The sequence below is a fragment of the Erinaceus europaeus genome, chromosome 7 (assembly GCF_950295315.1).
Source record: "Erinaceus europaeus chromosome 7, mEriEur2.1, whole genome shotgun sequence".
In the NCBI taxonomy this organism is placed as follows: domain Eukaryota; kingdom Metazoa; phylum Chordata; class Mammalia; order Eulipotyphla; family Erinaceidae; genus Erinaceus; species Erinaceus europaeus.
The window spans coordinates 102,196,523-102,219,260 of NC_080168.1; the positions used below are offsets into that span (position 1 = coordinate 102,196,523).

The 22,738-nt window shown below is 38.1% G+C and overlaps 1 protein-coding gene across 2 annotated transcripts in view; it reads left to right on the forward strand.

Moving 5' to 3' along the window:
* TAFA2 (TAFA chemokine like family member 2) overlaps positions 1 to 22,738 on the forward strand; it is a 532,745-nt gene that overhangs the window by 17,341 nt on the left and 492,666 nt on the right. The gene's annotated exons all lie outside the window — the stretch shown is intronic.

The window sequence follows — 22,738 nt, forward strand, 5'->3', positions numbered from 1 at the left end:
CCTGAAATTCCTCTCCTGGGGATATATCGTAAGGAACCCAACTTACCCATCCCAAAAGATTTGTGTATACCTATGTTTATAGCAGCACAATTTGTAATAGCCAAAACCTGGAAGCAACCCAGGTGTCCAATAACAGATGAGTGGCTGAGCAAGTTGTGGTATATATACACAATAGAATACAACTCAGCTATTAAAAATGGTGACTTCACCATTTTCAGCCCATCTTGGATGGAGCTTGAAGAAATCATGTTAAGTGAATTAAGTCAGAAACAGAAGGATGAATATGGGATGATCTCACTCTCAGACAGAAGTTGAAAAATAAGATCAGAAGAGAAAACACAAGTAGAACCTGAACTGGAACTGGTATATTACACCAAAATAAAAGACTAATGGGTGGGTGGGTGGGGGGAGGGGGAGAATACAGGTCCTGGAAAAGGATGACAGAGGACCTAGTAGGGGTTATATTGTTCTGTGGAAAACTGAGAAATGTTGTGCATGTACAAACTCTTCTATTTACTGTTGACTCTAAAACACTAATCCCCCAATAAAGAAATAAAAAAAATGTTACTGGACATGGTATGGGAGGTGGCACAATGGATAAGTGTTGGACTCTCAAACATGAGGTCCTGAGTTCAGTTCCTGGCAGCACATGTGCCAGAGTGATGTCTGGTTATTTCTCTCCTCCTATACCTCATTAATAAATAAAATACTAAAAAAAAATACTAGACAGTTTTTGCCATCATCTTTCTCATTGCTTAATGAGATGATCAGATTTAATGATTTTAGACCTCTGAGTTCTATAAGTCAGTGGTGACCTGAAGTCATCCTTCCGTGCTTCTTTTCCATCACCTGAATATATCTTGAACACTGTCCTTTCTGTCTGCTTCTTTTGTAGTCTGTGAAATTTTGGACTTTGAGGTATACATCTTATTCTTCATTTTGCAGTGCTCTTGGCTTTTCTCCCTCCCTTCTTCTTCACTCTACCTCTTATAACCTAAATAAATAAATAAACACTGCATTACAGGCCAGGAATAGAACTTTAGATCACAGATTTATTTGTGTGCTGAGGGCCCAGCTTCAATGCCTAACACTGAGCAGTGCTCTGGTCTCTCTCTGAAAATCAGGAAATCTACCCTCCCCCTTCACCCACCTCCCAACATTCTTTACAACAGTCATCACATTTTATGGTTCATTCTCATTTGTCCTAAGTGGGTTTTTTATTTTTATTTTAATTTTTAAAATTTTCCTAATTTAATTTGATGAAAAAAACTTCAGGTAATGATATCAAGAACCAGCATTCAAGAACATTTGAAAAATGTATATATTCAAATGTTGGTTCTTTTGAAGTGAAAAAGAAAAGCTCTAACTCCTAAACAAAAGTGAGTTAAATTGGACTTGCTACAGAATTTAAACTCAGACTGAAGTGTTTTATCTTACAAAAATACCTCTTGAGCTCTTTGTTGTGTAAGAAACGGTTTTCTTGGAGAGCAGGGTGGGGATAACCTCTGCAGCATCCCTGGTTCCCTGGTTGCAGATCTTAGTTGTCTCTGTAAAACATCAATATAAGACTAATTAGATGCTAAATGCTTGGTGAGTATTGAACAACATGATCTTCTAATTTTCTGATTAATGACAAAGCTTCATGAAAACATTATATTAGAAGAATTCAGATAGTCCCTTTTGGAGTAAAACAACAATGTATCTGTAAATGGACATCCCCCTCTCTCAATAACATGTCAAAGCAAGCAGAAATTTTTGTGATAATGTGCATATTGTCTCTGAAGTCTGAAAATTGGTGAATTTGTCAATATGGTAACATCAAAGGGAGTGTACTATAATATATCTATACATATGCATATATATATATATTTTTTCTCCTCCTTTGTCATCACTGCAGCTTTACCACTACAGGCCAGCTTTTTCAGATAGACAGAGATAAAGACATCATAGCACTGAAACTCCCTCTAGTGTGGTGGGGGCTAGGTTTGAACCTAGATTGTACACATGCTAAAGCAAGTACACTCTCTAAGTAAGCTATCTTGCCTGCTCAGCTATGTTACATTTTCTTTTGACTGTCTTTATAATTCATTATTAGAAAAGATTAAGTTTGTGTTCTGGGAGGTGGCGCAGTGGATAAAGAATTGGACCCCCAAGCATGAGGTCCCGAGTTCAATCCCCGGCAGCACATGTACCAGAGTGATGTCTGGTTCTTTTTCTCCTCTTATTTTTCTCATTAATAAATAAATAAAATCTTTTAAAAAAAAGATTTAAGTTAAAAACACATAGGATCTCTCTTTTTCAGAGTACTGTCATACACTGTCAGCATATGCCTCTATTATATATTTTCCACAATATATTACTTAATACTTTCGTTGTATATTGATTCACTTCTTTTTGTCTGAATTATAGTTGTCTATAGAATGGGATGATAATTGGTGATAATTTGTCTTAATTATCAGTAAGTATTACTATAGATTATGCTCTAAATAGCAACAAAACTTTCTAACTGGGGCTTAGAGAAAGGCCCCTTGTGAAAGAGAAGATTTAAAATCATAGTAAATAGCAGTGCAATTCCACTTTGAAGAGCCACTTTGTGGAAGATGACAGGGAAGTTTTATTTCCAATGACCGGGAATATGGCAAAGTGAAAATGTGATATAAACACAGCTTATTGCAGATATACAGTGACTTCAGGAAAAAATGAAATGTGAAATTTGAGGAAATAATATGATCAAAACAATGAGTAGACATTTCAGAAATTGTTCACATTTTTATTATAAGATTAACATGTGATTACCCCTCCCCCCATAAAAATCCTTGGTGTATTTTGAATCTGATTCCAAGCATCCCCCCCAACCCTCATTGTAGTCAGATTTAATAAAGGTTACAGAAATAGTGGCAGATCTAGATCTGGAACCCAGGTTTCCCAGTTTCTAAATGTGATGTTTCCACCACAAATACTCTGTGAGCTTTTTATAGAATCAATGTTCTGGAAGGGATTCAGAGGGCACCTAATCTGTCTTGCTTTCTTACTCTGATTTAAAAAGTTATGTGAACATTGATCCAATTAAGAGGAAAAATCAACAGAGAAAGGAATGCTAAAATTTCATTCAATAATTTATGCTAGAGTTTAAAACTCTTTTTGTCAATATGTTTTTATTTATTATTTTTTTTTGTTCATTGTTTATGATACACCTACCATATATCAGACACTGGGCTCTGTGCTTTTAGTAGAGATGGTCCTTCTTGAAGTTTGTGCTTCAGTGAAAGAGACAGGGAATAAACATGTATGCTTGTTTGTGTATAGTCACAAATTTATTTGTAAATTAGGGTAAGTGCTGTATCAGAAAATTTATTTAAACTATATAGAAAGTGTATCAGGTTTTATTCAAAGGTAAAAAAAAAAACAATATTTGGAGCTGTTCAAAGGTTAAGAACTTTAAAAGATGAGTTGGGAAGACAGCATAATCGTTATGCAAAAGGCTTCCCTGCCTGAGGCTCTAGAGTATCAGGTTCAACCCTCAGCACTACCATAAGCCAGAGCTATACAATTCTCTGGGGAAAAAAAAAGTGATATATTTCTAACACAGGGAATTTTCATGAAAATGTAACTGAACAGCTCTCAGGGAAGTGTTATTTGGATATTCATACATTAAATGGAATGTCTGATATCTTTCTTTGATCTTCTTTATGGGTAAATTAAATTCTCTGTACAATGAATTTTATTTTTTTTTTTAAATATTGACGAACTTTTTCTTTTCTTTTCTTTTCTTTTCTTTTGCCTCCAGGGTTATCGCTGGGGCTCAGTGCCTGCACTACGAATCCACTGCTCCTGGAGGCTATTATTTTAGTTAATTATTTTTTTGGATAGGACAGAGAAGTTTCAAGGGGGAGAGAAAGAGATACCTGTGGGCCTGCCTCACCACCTGTGAAGCGACCCCCCTGTAGGTGGGGAGCCCTGAGCCTTACGCTTCATACTATGCACTTAACCCAATGTGCGACTGCCCGGCCCCCTTGAAAAACTTTATTTATTTATATTTAGTTTTTTAAATAAATTATTTGTTATTGGACAGAGGTAGAGAAATTGACAGGAGAGGGGGAGATAGAGAGGGAAAGAGAGAGACACCTGTAGCCCTGCTTCACTACTCATGAAGCTATTCCCCCCTGTAGGTGGGGACCAGAGGCTTGAACCCTAGACCTTTCATGCTATAAGGCGTGCACTTAACTAGGTGCACCACAGCCTGGCCCCACAATGGATTTTATTTGGACTTCATTTTATTTGCTCCAGATGATAACTCCTTTTCCAGATCATTTTCCTTTCTTACATAAATTAACTGGTTTTTATGGTTAATTTTTAACCAGTAAACTGTTTTTTATGGTTCTTTTCTTACTTTCATGATCATTCTCCACAACCTCTTTTGCTGACTCATATTCTCAAACATTCCTTAAAATATTGATGTTCTCTTATGCTCTGTCCTTGGCATGTTTGTCTTCTAAGCATATTCATGTTTCCTTTTTGATCTCATATATTCTTATCATTAAATTGCTAGTGCTTGTGTGTTGATTATTTCCAAATCTGATTTCTGGCAAGTCATCTTCAGTCTGAATACCCAGCTGTATTCTAGACCTCTCCTGGGTGTCTCAGGAATGTTAAACTTTGAACATCTCGGATTGTATTTATTCCATACTCTCTCAAAACTCTGTTTTCCTTTGCTAGTAGATATATATTTTTAATCTGACCCAAAACGAAAAGTTGTCTTTCCTCCTCCCAGAAAATGGTGAATTTCCAACACTGGAATTGTTCCTAATGTTTATAATCCATAAATCATCTAGGTCAGAAACTCATTTGTGGGAAGCCAGGCGGTGGTGCAACGAGTTAAGTGCACATGGCGCAAACTGAAGGACAGCATCAAGATCTCTGTTGGAACCCCTGGCTCCCCACCTGCAGGGGGGTTGCTTCACAGGCGGTGAAGCAGGTCTGCAGGTGTCTATCTTTCTCTCTCCCTCTCTGTCTTCCCCTCCTCTCTCCATTTCTCTCTGTCCTATCCAACAACAACGACATCAACAATAATAACTACAACAACAATAAAAACAGCAAGGACGGGAGTCTGGCGGTAACGCAATGGCTTAAGCGCACATGGTGCAAAGCAGAAGGACCGGTTCAAGGATTCCGGTTCGAGCCCCGGCATCCCACCTGCAGGGGAGTCGCTTGAAGCGGTGAAGTAGGTCTGCAGGTGTCTTTCTCTTCCCCTCCTCTCTCCACTCTGTCCTATCTAACAATGAAGACAGACAACAATAATAATTATAACAAGAAAGCAACAAGGGCAACAAGAGGAAATAAATAAATAAATTAAAAAAAGAAAAAAAACCGTCAAGGACAACAAAAGGGAAATAATTAAAAAAAAAGAAACTCATCTGGGGTGGAAGACATAGATCACTAGGGGCTGGAGAGACAGCATAATGGTTATATAAAGGATTTTAATGTTTGAAACTCTTAAGATCCTAGGTTCAATTCTCAGTAGCACCATAAGCCAGAGCTGACCAGTGCTCTGGTCTCATAAGTCTCTCTCTTTCTTCTCTCTTTGTAGTTCTCTTTCATTAAAAATATATAAATAATAGATCACTAGGTAGGGTTGTCTGCATGTTGAAGTGATTTAATCATGATTGACAAGATTGTGGGACAAGAGGGGTACAATTACACACAATCCCCACTGTCAGAGTTCCATATCCCTTCCCCTCCATTGGAAGTTTCCCTTTTCTTTATCCCCCTGGGAGTATGGATCAAAGATCTTTATAGGGTGCAGAAGTTGGAAGGTCTGGCTTCTGTAATTGCTTCTTCACTGGACATGGATGTTTACAGGTCCATCCATACCCTCACCCTGTTTCTATCTTTCCCTAGTGGGGTAGGGCTCTGGAGAGGTTGTGTTCCAGGACTCATTGTTGAGGTTGACTGCCCAGGGAAGTCAGGTTGGTGTCATGGTAGCATCTACAAGTTGGTGGCTGGAAAGCATTAGGATATAAAGCAGAACAAATATATATATATTTTAAAGATTTTAAATAATATTTCCTTTTTTTTGTTGCCCTTGTTTTATTGTTGTTGTAGTTATTATTGTTGTTGTTATTGATGTCGTTGTTGTATAGGATAGAGAGAAATGGAGAGAGGAGGGGAAGACAGAGAAGGGGAGAGTGTCGGTTGTGGCCGGGTGTTGGGCTGCGCCATGGAGAAGAGAGAGAGAGGAGGTCCAGAGCAAATGGGGTACACAAATCTTTATTATAGGATGGGGGGGTGGCTCAGGCCACGTGGAGTCAGCTGACAATGGCCGTCCCCACTACCTCACCATGGGCAAGAAGGAAGGGGTGCTGAGAGAGAGAGAGAGAGAGAGCCGAGAGAGAGCCGAGAGAGAGCCAAGAGAGGGGGGGGAGTGAGAGAGCTTTTATTGGGCAACAACCAGGGGTGACGTGTGGGGGCAGGATTGGTTGAAGGGGGGCACTGCTAGGATTTCGAGGGGCGTGGTAAAACCTGAGGGCAGAGACTGCATCAGAATAATTCCTCAGCATCAGGAGAGAAAGACAGACACCTGCAGACCTGCTTCACTGCCTGTGAAGTGACTCCCCTGCAGGTGGGGAGTCAGGGGCTCAAACCGGGATCCTCACTCAGGTCCTTGCGCTTTGCGCCATGTGAGCTTACCCCACTGCACTACTGCCTGACTCTAGAACAAATTGTTTAGTAATAAGGAACCTAAAAGTAAGAATATAGCAGGTGAGATTTGGGGTATTTATGTTGGAAGAAGCTAAGAAATCTATTTTAGGTATATTCCCAGGGGTCCATGACTTCACTAGACTTTTTTTTTTTTTTTTTTTGCCTCCAGGGTTATCAATGAAGCTCAGTGCCCACACTGCAAATCCCTGCTCCTGGTAGCCATTTTTCACATTTTATTGGATAGGACAGATATATTGAGAGAGGAGGGGGAGATAGAGAGGGAAATAGACAGAGAGACACTTGGGAAGCCAGGGGACTCAAACTGAGATCCTTGCATGGGTCCTTGTACTTCCTACTATGTGTGCTTAACCCGGTGCTACCACCTGCCTCCGACTACTAGTTTTTGCCTGAGCCTAATAGCTAACATGCAGGTGGGCTAAAAGTGTTGTCTAGGGAGATGGTGTCAGATGGAAATAGGACTAGAAAGCTGGATCAGGGTGGAGAGTAGCTCCCAAATATGGGAAAAGTATAAAATATTGCTAACTGTAAACCCCATCAGTCTAACCTAGAGCCCATGCTATCCCATACTTAGCACATGAGCATCCCTGATGGTCTGAACTCACACTACCATTTTTTGCATACCCTACATTTGGTCATTTTCTAAGTTGGAAACTTGATAGATATTAGTTGACTTATCTACCATAATGATCCAAGGGATTATTTTCAACATCCTCATTTTATAGCTAAATAGTTGAGTCAATGAGTGGCCCTACTGAAGGCCATTCAGTTAGTTCCTTAGGTGAATGAACTCAAATTTGAACCCTTAGCTGAACTGAAATGTAAAAGCTTGCACTAGACTTTTTTTTTTTTAGACATTTTTAGTTTCCTGAGGTCACTATCATTTTAATTGTATCTTTCTATGTGAGAACACTTCATAGGTTTAATCTTGCTTTGAGTGTGCAATTAACATGTATTAAATGCCCACTTTGTGTTTATACTAAACAATATATGCAGAAAAAAAAAGGTAGACGTTAGCTTGCATTGAAAGAAGTCTTGGCATAGTTTTCTATTGGATTGTTGATCATTCACTCTGGTTCATCATAAAAGTTGTAAGAAAGCATTAAAAAAAAAAAAGAAAAGAAAGCGGGGGTTGGGCAGTAGCGCAGCGGGTTAAGCACACGTTGCACGAAGAGCAAGGACTCCGCTAAGAATCCCGTTTTGAGCCCCTAGCCCCCCACTTGCAGGAGAGGGTTGCTTCAGAAGTGGTGAAGCAGGCCTGCAGGTGTCTGTCTTTCTCTCTCTTTCTCTGTCTTTGCTTCCTCTCTCGATTTCTCTCTGTCCTATCCAACAACAATGACAGCAACAACAATAATAATGACAACAATGATAAACAACAAGGGCAACAAAAAGAGGAAAACTAGCCTCCAGGAGCAGTGGATTGGTAGTTCAGGCACTGAGCCACAGTGATAAACCTGGAGGCACAAAAAAAAAAAAAGAAAGAAAAGAAAGCATTTTACTCATTCTTAATCCAGATTAATGCTTGTATTACTTTATTTTCCCTGCTGAATTGGTATAGCTACATGATAGTGGAAACTTTTTTGTATATTGATGAATATATCATTCAAAAAACCTAGAGTAATTTAGATGGGTTTCCTTTTGGGTCCTTCTTTATACAACTTTGATTCAATCTGTTAAAATATTCATCTTATGTGACTGCAATTATTTATTTGTTTTAGTCATTAGATAAAAGATTCCTGAAGGCAAGGGACTATTTTTTGCTTATTTTGTGGTGCATTGTTTTTCTCTAAGTAAGTGTGTATTGGTAGATGAATGAAGAGTGGAAGGAAGGAGAGCATTCTTACTTTTATCTCCTGAACCTATAATTTTGATAAAGAGATTTGTGATTTGTCTCAGTTTTTTGGTGTGTGTGTGTATGTGTGTTTGTGTTTGTGTGATGGACCCTTTATTGGGTAAATTCAGTCCTCCAGTGGTATTTATGCAGTGACATATTTTGTATATGTGATATACATATATGCATATGTGTGTTTGTATATGAGAGAGACAACACTGGTATACTCACTATTTTTGTAATTCTCAAAAAATAGATGTGAGCATGTGGCCAATTTATTATTATAGGTTTATATATCTATTTCTCCCTTGATTTCAGTATTAGTATGTAAGGCTTCAGAAGGAAAGTACTTTAAAGTATCCTGTGAGTTTTTTTTTTTGTCTCTTTTTGGTGGTGTCTTTTCTAGATGATTAATTACCAAAGGAATTAAATGCAATATAATTGATTTTGTTATTACCCCAACTTTGTTCTAGTCATAGCTTAGTTTTCTTTCAGTGCCATGAAAGAAACGGGCTTATGAAATTGGAATTGTTTTATATATATAAAATTTTAGTGAAGTGGAACTCAACAATTGCATATGGAAGATTTGCTTACTTATATTTTCTCTATTTTCTTTGTTCTTCCTTCTTCTTCTAGCGTTTGCCCTTCTTCTGTAGCCAGTTAACAGCGTAGCAGGACCAAGAGCTCGAAAGCTGTCAGGAGCTGCTTTTTGCTGGCTTTGAAAGTGACTGGGATCCTTGTGGATTCAGTCGGCTAGGAAGGATCGTCAGTTTCCCCAATGAATGGGTACTCACGGGATGCCCAGTTAAAAATATGGGTCAAGGTAGTTTTCTTTCCTATTTATTTATTTATTTATTTATTTTTTGCCTTTAGTGCTATTGCTGGGGCTCAGTTCTGGCACTACAAATCCACTGCTCCTGGAGGCCAATTTTTTTTTTCCATTTTATTGAATAAGACAGAAATTGAGAGAGGATGGGGAGATAGAGAGGGAGAGAGAAAGATAGACAACCACAAACCTTGTTTCGCCATTTGTGAAACGTCCCTCCTGTTGGTGGGGAGTAGGGGCTTGAACTCAGATCCTTGTGTGGGTCCTTTTGCTTAGTACTATTGCACTTAACTGGGTGTGCCACTTCCCAGCCCCTCCAATGTAGTTTTCCATCTGATAAATTCCATCTTGTAGTTGGGGTTTAAAGCAATTGGTGGCCCTTATTTAGTAAACTCTATAAAGAGATAGTAAAAAGAAATATAGCTTGTGTAGAGCAAATGGGAAAATGGAAGATCGTAAAAACAGAGTGATTTATCTAAGGTACCTATCTGACTTGGAATACAAGTTGGACAATTTTCATTAATTTTTTTAAGTTTATGTTTAAAACATCTTTTAAGTTATTATTACTTAATACTACTATTATTATTTTGCCACCAGGGTTATCACTTGGGACTTAGTGCCTACACCATGAATCCATTGCTCCTGGTGGTCATTTTTCCCTTTTTTTCTTTTATTCCCCCCTTTCTTTATTAGCTAGGGAAGAGGGAAATTGAGGTGGGGAGATAAAGGGGAGGTATGTGGGTAATAGAGAGCCACCTACAGACCTGCTTCTCTGCTTCTGAAGCTTCCTCCCCTGTACATGGAGAGCTGAGGTTCAAACTCAGGTCCTCGAGTATGGTTATCTGTGCACTCCCACATCACATTGTTTAAATATTCTAGAAAAAGAAACATTAAAAAACAGGAATGGGCATGATGGTATGGTTTTTTTTTTTTTAAATTTAAAAAAATATTTATTTTCCCTTTTGTTGCCATTATTGTTGTTATTGATGTCATTGTAGTTGGATAGGACAGAGAGAAATTGAGAGAGGAGGAGAGAGAGATAGACACCTGCAGACCTGCTTCACCACTTGTGGTGTGACTCCCCTGCAGGTGGAGAGCCGGGGGCTCAAACTGGGATACTTATGCTGGTCCTTGTGCTTTGCACCACGTGTGTTTAACCTGCTGCGCTACCACCCAACTCCCGATGGTATGGTGTTTTATGTGTGAAGCTGAAGTATTTAAATCTTACCTAGTGGGCACAATGAAATAGTGGGACCAGCTTGATTTGAACAGTGGTTTATTGTGACTCAGGAAGCTTGATTATTTTAGGAAATATGTAAGACAATGAAACTAAACGTGAAGCCATCAGATAGGAGGCTCTTGGATTAATATTCATCTTAATGGTGAAGAGCTAGACTTGTGATGTCAGTGAGAAAGAAATACAAGAAAAACTATACTAGAATTGTTGATGACAACAGCAAGGGTTCAGGAGAGGCTCAGCAATATCTTCATGATTTCAAAACTGGAAGGATTAAGCAAGTGTTAATAAATTTTGAGAATAAATTTTTTCCAGTGAGTTTGGGTCGTGGCCCACCACACTGCAACCACGCTGTTCGAGCCCCAATTCCCCACCTGCAATGTGTATGCTTCACTAGTACTGAAGTAGGTCTGCAGATGTCTTTCTTTTTCCCCTCTCTGTTTCCACCTCCATCTCAATTTCTCTCTGTCCTATCTAATGAAATAGAAAGAAACATCAAGAAGAAGAAAAAAAAAAAGAAAGGAGAAAGATAGAAAGAAAAGAAAAGAAAAATTGGCCTCTGGGAGTGGTGGATTTGTGATATCATCACTGAGCTTCATTTTTATTGCTGTGGTGGCAGTAAAAAAAAATTCCAGTGGCCCAAGCAGAAGTATCAAGTAGATACAGGAGAAAAAAGTGGGATTTAAAAGTGAAAGCAAATGATGGTATACTTCCAAAGGACCTGGATTAGGCAGGCCTGAAGAAGGAGGCACTGCCGTAAAGTTAATATTTTGCTCTACTTCAGAAGGTAGAAAGTGGATTTAATTATAGACATGGCAATTTTGAGATGAAATCAGAATAATTAGGGGGTAACATACAGTAGGGAACTCCACCTGCAGGGGGTCACTTCACAAGCAGTGAAGCAGGTCTGCAGGTGTCTTTCTCTCCCCCTCTCTGTCTTCCCCTCCTCTCTCTATTTCTCTCTGTCCTATCCAATAATGAACAATATCAACAATAACAATAATAACCACAACAGGCTACAACAACAAGGGCAAGGATCCTGGTTTGAGCCCTGGATCCCCACCTGGAGGGGGAGTTGCTTCATAGGCGGTGAAGCAGGTCTACAGGTGTCTATCATTCTTTTCTCCTCTGTCTTCCCCTCCTCTCTCGATTTCTCTCTGTCTTATCCAACAACGAAGGCATCTATAACAACAATAATAACTACAACAATAAAACAAGGATATCAAAAGGGAATAAATAAATACATAAATATTTTAAAAATGTCAAGAAAAACAAAGGATTGAAGACATATTTTACAGTTAGCTGCATAGAGTACTTGGGGATATCCATATCATCTGAGGAAGAGAGTACAGAGATTCAAGGGTTTAATTTCGGAAAACCCCATGCTTTTAGTACAATAGGAAAGAGGGAAAAGGAGTAGAGAGATGATTTGGTCTCTGTCCTGTTTCTTGAGCTGAAGGTTAGGGTAGAGTGATGATCCTGTTATATGTAGCAAAGACATTAAATGAAGGCAAAGGCTGAGAAAATCTATAACATTCTGAAATTACAAATTAATTAGGGTAGAAATTTCCTTCCTTCCTTCCTTCCTTCCTTCCTTCCTTCCTTCCTTCCTTCCTCCCTCCCTCCCTCCCTCCCTCCCTTCCTTTCTTTCTTTCTTTCCTTCCTTTTAAAAAATTTATTATTATTATTATTTTGTAACCAGAGCACCGGTCAGCTCTTGCTTATGGTGGTGCGGGGGATTGAACCTGGGACTTCGGAGCCTTAGGCATGAGAGTCTGTTTGCATAACTACTATGCTATCTACCCTCCACCCGTTTCCTTCCTTCCTTCCTTCCTTCCTTCCTTCCTTCCTTCCTTCCTTCCTTCCTTCCTTCCTTCCTTTCTTCCTTGTTTTAAAGGATATTTATATGATAAAATATTTTATTATAATTGAAAAAGTTATTTCCCCCAAGGTATTAGGGAAACTGTATTAGACTTGTTAGGGGGCTTTGCATTCCAATTTAAGTTCTGCTACTAGCTGACTTTTGAAGCCTTGGGCAAATCATTTAAATTTTCTGGGCCTCATCTTTTAAATGAATTCTTGAAATAGGAGAGGATATATAGTTACTATTATGGTCACAACCACACTACTAAATTACTAGTTTCTGTTTATTGAGTCCTTGTGTGAAACCTTGCACTGATTATTTTACACATATATATTTTTTCATTTATATGATATTTAGTGCCACTTTTATAAACCAAGAATTTCATAGTTTAGTCTGAAAGGCATTTAAAACTCTACCCTTTTGAAACTACTTTGAGTTAACCAGTTACATGTGAAAAAAATTCCATATCAACCACTTGATGGATTTTAAAGAAATAATCTTGGGGGTGGGGTGGTAGATAGCATAATGGTAATGCAAAGAGATTCTTATGCCTGAGGCTTCAGTGTCCCAGGTTCATTCCCCTGCATCACTATATGCCAGAGCTGAGCAATGCTCTGGTAAAAAAAAGAAAGAAAGAAAGAAAGAAAGAAAGAGAAAGAGAAGAAGTAAAAATAAAGAACCTATTGGGTTGTCAGAAAAGTACATACATCATGACAAAGAGAAATTGAGAGGGTGTGGGAGGTAGAGAGAGACACCTGTAGACCTACTTCACTGCTCATGAAGCGTCCTCCCTGCAGTTGGGGTTTGGGGCCTTGAACCCAGGTCCTTGTCCATGTTAATATATAACAGCCAAGTGCACCTCTGCCTGACCCCTAAATGATATTACTTCTTTAAAAAATAATTTCATGCTTCATTGTTGCTTCTTGACAATTTTGTCTGCAAGTTCCAGCATAATGATGCCCTGAATATACAATGTATCTTAAGTTCTCTAGGAACAGGATAGATATTCTAATGTTTGAGAGAGTTGCTGAGAAACTAAGTGAAACTTTGGCTGTCCTTCAAAAACCTCTAGTTTACCAAATCACAGATCAATGGACTCAGCTTTTACTAAAAGTTCTGAGGAAGAACCCTATACAGAAGGATCTATGGCATAAACACAGATGGTCTTTGAACCATAGTCGTGAAAAACAAATCAAATACTAGGTTTCTTGATTTACTTGCTTCGATTGCCTGAAACAAGACTGCTTATAACATTTTCATTTTCTCTGTTTTCAAAAAAAAAATAGAATATCAGCTCATTATGGACGCATCTGTTGAAGTGAACATTCTTTTAACAAAATCATGGGGAAAGAATTAAAAACGCACCTTTTTTTCTTGCCCCAAATCTTTGTGTTTTTAATATACCTATCAAAAGAAATATGATTTGATAATACAAATGGTTATTGCAGATGTCTATTTCTTACTTTGTTTAGCATATTGAAAATCCATAGCAATTATGATAAGCCAGTGAGAGATTCATTTTACTTGGAAAACAAATAGGTATATTTGCCATACTTAAATAACAGCCTCTCTCTAAAAATGTTTGTCTTAGAATGCAGATTTCACAAATGAAAGAGAACATTCTGTGGGTTCTTACATTTCCGTGACTGCTCCTCTGGTTTCAGTAAATCATCTTTAAATAGGTAAGACACCACCCTGAAAATGGGAGGGAAGGTCAAAGAAAACTTAAAACCACTCACCTTAGTTACCACTTAAAACCACTCACCTTAGTGTCTGAGAGACACTAGAAGAAAAGTAAGGACAGCGATTGCCTTTATTATTATTTTCTTTCTTGTTTTAATGGGGTTCAGGGTTAATGGTTTAGTGTATAGCTGTTGACACAAGAGTACAGTCTCTCATCTCCCTATGATAGGTGTCTACAAAACACTTGCACCCCCAGATTAGGTCTTTTCCCACTGTCATACACCAGGATCCTAGTGCCCTCTCCCCTTTCTCCCTTACCCCGGAGCCCTTTTCTTTTCTACAGTACACCACACCTAGTCCAAGTTACAGTGATTGCTTTTGGCCTAGATAATAAGAAGTTGAGAGTAAAAAAGTGATTCTTTTTTCCCACCTGCAGGGGGAAAGCATCACAAGCAGTGAAGCAGTGCTGCAGGTGTTTCTCTGTCTCTCTCCGTCTCTATCCTTGTTCTCTCTAAATTCTTCTTTGTCCTATCAAATAAAACAATTAAGTAAATAAAGTAAAAAAAAAAGGTGATTCTTTTTAATTAGGCAGGCCACGTTAACAATAATACCTCTGTGTTAACTCCTTGGAGCAAAACAAGTAATGATGATCATATCAACTCCAGAACCATGAAAAGTTGTAATTTTGATTTCTTTTAGTGTTTGGATATTTTGTCCGAATGTAAAGCTCACCACTAGGGAATGGTAATGGGAGTGTAGCACTGAACATACCCCTTTACATTTCTCACCAGAGATCATAGTTTGCCCCGTTAGGGACAAACAGTGTTACATTCTAATAATTGTTTGTATGTTAAGTAATTTTTCCTAGTGTTCATATTTCTGCATTGTTGTTCTCACTTTCATTGCTTTTTGTCTTCCAAGCTCCTGCAAGTCCCCTTGGCATTTTAATATGAATATGCTTCTCAGTGTTCCTCAACCTTTTTGGTTTTCCTCCTATATTTTGTTCATGCTGTGTCTTTCATTTATAATGCTGCCTTCTTTCTGTCTTGTCTTTGGAAAATTCTTCCCTAATCTTTAAACCATAAGTAAAGACTGTTCCTTTCTCCCTTCCTTCCTAGCTTTTTTCTTCCTTATTCATGCCCCCTTTTAGTTCTTTCCTTTTCATGTAGAAAGCCACACATAGATAAGTATATAGTTTAGATTTATCTCAGTAAACATCTACAAGTCATTTCCAATGCTAAAATCGCACTGTTTTATGACTTTAAAACCAAGGGAGACAAGTTTACTGGGACCAGAGGCTTTAGTGGACTAGGTATTTCAGTTTCCAGAGTTCACACAGGATGCTACTGAGGAGACATGATTATAAACAAAATCTCTCAATTTACAAAACCTCTTTACTAAGGCAGAATTCAGAAGAGAATCAAAGCAATTCTATTGTTAAGTATCAAATTACATGTATTGTGCATCATCAGATATTGCTAACTAGGCAGATACAAATTATACAAGTTCTCCAGATAAACAATAACTGGTCCTCAATTGACAGGACTTGACACTACCATTTGTCACCCACAGCTCATTCTATATTAATTTGGTAATTGCTATTACTCTTGATGTTAGCTAGTTGGCATCATTCAGAGAGAAACAAGCTTCTCAGATGTTTATGGCAGGAGGTAGTTTTGCAGTTTGGCATGGAGCCCTGTATTCCTTGTTATTTACATTTCAGAGAATTAGTTGTCAGGTTATTGAGAATGGTATTCTTTATCTGAAAGCCAATAAAGAAGATTTATTTAGCTTTAAAAAATATATATACATGTATTTTTTTTTAAAAAAAGAAATTGTGGTCTGGGAGGTGGTGCCATGGATAAAGTGTTGGACTCTTAAGCACGAAGTCCTGAGTGGGTTCCCCAGCAGCACATATACCAGAGTGATGTCTGGTTCTTGTTCATGCTCTCTCTCTCACCTCCTATCCCTCTCATTAATAAATAAATAAAAATTAAATAGGAAAGAACTTTACTAATTCCTACAATAAATACATTAGGAAGAGATAGTGATCCCCCAATGAAGTGATTTGGAAAAAAAAAAAAGGAAATGATGATAGTGGTATCACGAGAGACCCTTTCTTTCTTTCTCTCTTTCTTTTTAATAATTTTTTTTTATTTGGGAAGAGTGATTCTCTTATTCATTGTACTGCTATTGTAGATACAATACAGTTTTTACTCTAAAAGTATTTTTTACTGGTAGTGTTTTGTATTTCAGAATATTAATATATTAATATGTTTACTGTGACAAAATGTATAGAACATTTTCACTATGTTTTTTAGTGATTTAATATTGATTTATAAAATAATAAGAGAATGGGGGTATAATTCTATAATGTTCCCACTACCAGAGTTCTGTGTCCTCTATTGGAAACTGCAGTAGTTCTCCCATGGCCACAAATAAGGGTTGACTTTATCTATCTATCTATCTATCTATCTATCTATCTATCTATCTATATTTTTCATCCATTTAAAAAATGTCTTTAAAATTATTATCTTTTTAATTATTCTTTTTTTATAGAGCTAGCCAGAAATCAAGAGGGAAGAGAGTGATAGAGAGGGAGAGAGACAGAGAGACACCTGCAGCACTGCTTCAACACTTGCAATGCTTTCCCCCTGCAGATAGGGACCAGGGGCTTGAACCCAGGTCCTTGAGCGTTGTAATATGTGCGCTTAACCATGTGTGCCACTACCTGGCTCCAAATTATTATCTTTATTTATTGTATAGAAACAGAAATCAAGAGGGAAGGGGGAGATAGACAGGGAGAGAGACAGAGATACCTGCATCCCTGCTTCACTGCTCATGAAGCTTTCCCCTTGCAGATGGGGACTGGGGGCTTGAACCTGGGTCCTTGTGTACTGTAATGTGTGTACTTAGTCAGGTGAGCCACCACCCAGCCCCTTGCCCATTTTTTTCTTTTCTTTTTTTTCTTTTCTTTTCTTTTCTTTTCTTTTCTTTTCTTTTCTTTTCTTTTCTTTTCTTCTCTTTTCTCTTTCTTTCTTTCTTTCTTCTTTTCTTTCTTTCTTTCTTTCTTTCTTTCTTTCTTTCTTTCTTTCTTTCTTTCTTTCTTTCTTTCTTTCTTCTTTTTTTCTTTAACCAGAGCACTGATCAGCTCTGGCTTATGGTGGTGTAGGGAATTGAACCTGGGACTTTGGAGCCTCAGGCATGAGAGTCTCTTTGCATAACCATTATGCTGTCTACCCCTCCCATTGCCCATTTTTTTCTATGTTCCTGCCTTTACTTAATTTCTAAGTCACACCTACACCTATTACTACTTCCAAATGTTCTTTCTTTCATTCCCCCTCTTCTCTCTGAAAAGGGAAACAGTGTCTTGCTTCCTCTGGTGTTTTTCAGATTTGCTCTCCTTTCTGTTATGTTACAAAAACAAGAATCTTAGTGACAAATGCTTCTGGTCTTGGTGGAATTGGGATTCAGAGCTCTTTGTTCTTCCCCTATCCTTCACCCCTCTGGGAGAATGGACCAGAATTCTTTATGAGGTGCAGAAGGTGAGAGTTCTGGTTTCTATAGTTCCTTCTTTACTGGACATGGGCATTGGCAGGTGAATCCATACCTCCAGCCTATTTCTGTCTTTCCCTATTGGAGTAGGGCTCTGGAGAGGTGAGGTTCCAGGACACATTGGTGAAGTCATCTGCCCAGGGACATCAAGATGGAATCTGCAATTTTGTGGTTCAAAGGCAGTAAGATAGAAAGCAGGACACAGTGTTTAAGAATCAGGAACCAAAAAAATGGAAATAGAGCAGATGAGAATAGGGGCCTTAGGGTGAAAAGAAGCTAGGAAGTCTATTTTAGGTATATTTCTAGGGGCCATGTCTTTAGTAATCATTGCTTGAACTTGGTAGATATTAACACTGTCTTAACCATTTAAAAGTGCATAACTCAGTGGTATTAGTGTCTTTCTCATTGTTGTGCATACATAGCCATCATTTATCATGAATTCTTTTTTAAAAATTACTTTATTTCATTTTTGAGAGAGGTGCAGAGAGAGACAGAGAGAAACACTCAAGCACTGCTCAGCTCTGGCTTATGGTGGTATGGGGGATTGAACCTGGGACTTTGGAGCCTCAGGCATTAGAGTCTCTTTGCATAACCATCATGCTATCCCCCCCTACTCTCCTGAATTCTTGTATAATTATGAAACAATTCTGAAGTCTCTTCCCCAGTGTCTTCCCATAACCATTCTGTTTTCCTTTTCTTTTCCTTTATTGATGTCACAACAAATGGTGGATTTTTTTCTTCTTTTTTGTGAGATACATTTTTTCCCTTTCTTTTCTCTTTTTTTATTTACTTATTTTTTGGATAAAGACAGAGAGAAACTGAGAAGGAAGAGAGAGACAGAACAGAGGAGAGGAAGAGAGACACTTGCAGCACTGCTTTGTGGCTTGTATATTTCTTCCCCTGCAGGTTGGAACCAGAAGTTTGAACCAGGGTCCTTGCACACTGTAACATATATACTCTACTATGTGAACCACCACCCAGTCCCTGAGTTTACTTCAGAAGAGATTGGGTGTGTTTTGGGTGGTATGGCCATAGACCCTGAGTTTATATCATTAAAGCTTAGTAATATTCCATTGTAGGGTACATGTGTTTGTGTGTGAGACACATACATTTTCTTTATTCCTCTGTGGATGGGCATTTAGGTTCTTATTGGTTTTTGGCTGCTGTGAATTATGTTGTAGTGAAATAAGAGAACAGTTATCTCTTAGAGGTAGTGATTAAACTTTATTTAAAAACATCGTATTTACTTTTACAATATCACCCTGAGAGTACCAAGACTAATTTTAGACCTCTAGTAAGGGACACTGATTTGGTCAGGGTCATACCTCCAGAAGATAGATTTATCCCTTTGTTTAAGAGCACTTGCAGATGATCAGGCTGAAGAAGCCAGAAATTGACAGTAAGGGTGAGCACTTTTTTTTCTATGAAAATTTCTGTCACATATTAGAGTTATTTATGCACATGCCTCTTCTGCTTTGCATGGCTTGGATTCTCTGGATAGCAGACAAAGCACAATTTTTTATTATCGTCGAGCTCATTCATGCTTAACAACTCAGTTATTTCCTGGGACAGGTGCTTTGCTAAGCTAAGGGGGTACAGAGATGAATGCAGAGAGATCACTGCTTATTAGGAAACACCAAATGATTGTAATACAATTGGCCAAATTTTTTTTTTTTAATGTCACTGGGTAAGGGGATTAATGGTTTATAGTACAGTTGTTATCACAGGAGTACACTTTTTTTTAAAAAAGATTTTATTTATTTATGAGAAAGGAGGAGAGAGAAAGAACCAGACATCACTCTGGTACATGTGCTGCCAGGGATTAAACTCAGGACCTCATGCTTGAGAGTCCATAGCTTTACCCCTGTGCCACTTCCCGGACCACCATGAGTACACTTTCATCTTCCTCTATTAAGTCCCTACAGAACACTCTCACCCCCAACTTTTTAGATCCTTTTGTACAATCAAGCACCGGGTCTCCAAAGCCCCTTGCAACCGCCTGGTCCCCAGTTCCTTGTTTTGGAGAATATACCCCACCCAGTCCAAGTCTCGTTGTGTCCTTTCTGTCCTTGTTTCTTCAGTTCCTTTTCCTCTTTCTCATTTTGGCCAGAGCTTTTAAGAGAAATATTTTCTGAGAGTGCAAAAGTGTGAGTAAATGGAAGATTGAAAAGATTCTCTTAGAAGGTGTGATGATCAAACATACACATTAATTTAAGTTGGCTATGAGTTGTCTAAATTAAATATTATTTATACCTAGGTGCTATCTGCGAATGTGGTTTGGGGTCAGATCAGCAATCTTATTAGTGACCTCTGTAAAGCACCATTACCTCAGGGGCTGGGTAGTAGCACATGGTGCAAGCGCACAGACTGGAGTAAGAATCCCAGTTCAAGCTCCCAGCTCCCCACCTGCGGGGGGGGGGGGGGGTGTCACTTCACAGGCGGTGAAGTAGGTATGCAGGTGTCTATCTTTCTCTCCCTCTCTCTGTCTTCCCCTCCCCTCTCAATTTCTTTCTGTCTGATCCAAGATCTATCATAGCAATTAAAAAAAATCACATTATCTCTCTGACTAGCCTGCCTAACACAAGACCGAAGAAAGATGACTTTGCCCCCTTTAATCATGTAATTGGTTGGGTTGGAACACACTGACTCTTCTCTGCCCTTCAGCTGGGATTTTATCATTGTCTCCTTTGGTTTTCATACTTTTTATGGTTGGTTCAGTCACACCAGCTTTGCTGGGTCTCCAGCTTGCATGTAGCAGATCATAGGCTTCCATGATCATATGAACTACTTCCTCATAGTAATTCTCTCTCTCTCTCTCTGTTCTATTTTATTTGACAGGACAAAGAGAAATTGAAAGGGGTGGAGAAGATAGGTAGAGAGAAAGATACCTGCAGCCTTGCTTCACTGCTCATGAAGCATATCTCCTGCAGGTGGGACATGGGGAGCTTGAACTTAGGTCCTTATGCCTAGTGACATATATGCTTAAGTGCACTACCACCCGACCCCCATAGTTGTCTTTTTAAATACTTTTGGTTCGGTTTCCCTAGAGATCCATGATTGATACAAGAGGTAATATTGAACTTTGGTAATAATTTCTGCTTCCAGTTCCCTCCAGGCACATTCAGTAATAGACATATCATCTATTTATTTTATTTAATCATCTTCTGGGATCATAGAGATAATACTGAGAGAACAAAAGCCAAGAGAAACATAGTAGTAGGGGAAATGGTAATTTTATGACTGAGTTCCCTGGACATTACGAAAAAAATGACTTGAAAAATGACTTCCGACAGAGCCAACGCCAACCATTTTGTCTCTCACAAATCTATAAGCAAAGGACTTTTCTGGGACCTGGCACACAGTGTACTTTCTTGAGCCAAATCACTTTAAAGAAGGGTGGACAGGTGAAAAGAGGAATTGAAGAACATTGAGCTCCAGGAGCAAGGCACCCAAGAAGTGTAGAAACAGGCATGGCATAGGGAAGTTAAGGACATTAAACACTGTGTCTTCCTCTCTACTACTTCACTTTAACAGCTCTTGACTTAGTTCAAAAGGAGGGCCTTGAGAGAAAATGCAAGCATATTTAGATTCTGCCATGAAAATACTTACTGTGACTTTCTTTTGAAGCAACTTGAAGTTTTGACACTCAAAGGGGCAGGCTGTTCTTTTTTAGAATATTTCTTTGTGAGTTATAATTCCTGAATAGGGAAAATGCATCCTACAAGATACTTAAGAATTTTATGATGTTTAGTAATTCACCATAATCTTTTCAGTTTATGGTGGCAGTTCTGCTGGTAATGCTAGCATGAATAGTTTTTATTAATGGCCATTATATTGAATTTTGTTTCTTCAGGATTATTAAAATTCTTTACTTGGCTATTTGTTCCTGTTTATTTCTCCCTGAACCCACCTTTTGACAAGTGATTGACTGTAGCACTACATGAGCCAATACTTTAAGAAAACAAACAACTGGAGCATTAAAGAATGCCTTTTGCCCAACTCTAATGCATTTACAAAGACAGAAGAGTTTGTCAGTACTAAGTCAAGTCATACAATGGAACAGTAAAAAATTAATTTCTTCAGTAATGAGTCTTTTGACAGCCTAAGCTATAATGATAATGATGCTTTAGAACTCTATATTGAATTAGGAATTTATTGGATTAAGGAAGTCATATACAAAATAAACAAGAAAGTTGTATGCTATATAAAGTTATTACCTTTTACTTCTAAACTGGAGTTTTTGAATTAAAGAGCAACATTCATTTTCTTTGGCTTACTTAGTTGAGGAAAGAATGGAATGCTTCTATTTTGTTTCTCATCATTTGTACTGGATCATTAGGGTGGGGCTGAAACTACATCAGTGTTTAAGTGATGGAAACAATTAAGGTTAACATTCTATTTTTGTTTTTTCTTAGAGGACAATTTATTTTTATTAGTAGGTTTTACTTTCAACATCTTAATGAAAGTAATGCATACTTTTTGAAGGGCAATTTTTTTACATGTGTTTATTTAACATGATATTTTCAGAGTGTGATATATATATATATATACATATATATATATATTTGTTTAATAACAAGGGCTTTGGGATTTTAAAAACAGCAAAAATATATAGTGTAAAATATAACTAAAACTATGTAAAGTCTATAGACTTTCTCTATGTAAATGATATTTTTCCCCTCCCTTTAGCCCAGAGCATTACTCCTCAGCTTTGGTTTATGGTGGCGCCCAGGATTGAACTTGAGACCTCAATGCCTCAGGCACTAGAATTGTTTGCATAATAACTACTATACTATCTCCCAGCTCTTCTGTTTCATTTCTCTTGTCATTCTTGTCTTATCTTGGAAACTAAAAGGGAGATAATAACCATTAGATGTGAAAAAGAAAACAAACAGAAAAAAAGGAACTTGTCTGAAATAAGGCCCATTATATTTTCAGAGTATAACTGGGCATGAAGGAACTGAGACTGAATAACAGAGGCCTAGATCTATGATGCAAGATGCAGATACACGTAGGGTTGTTTGT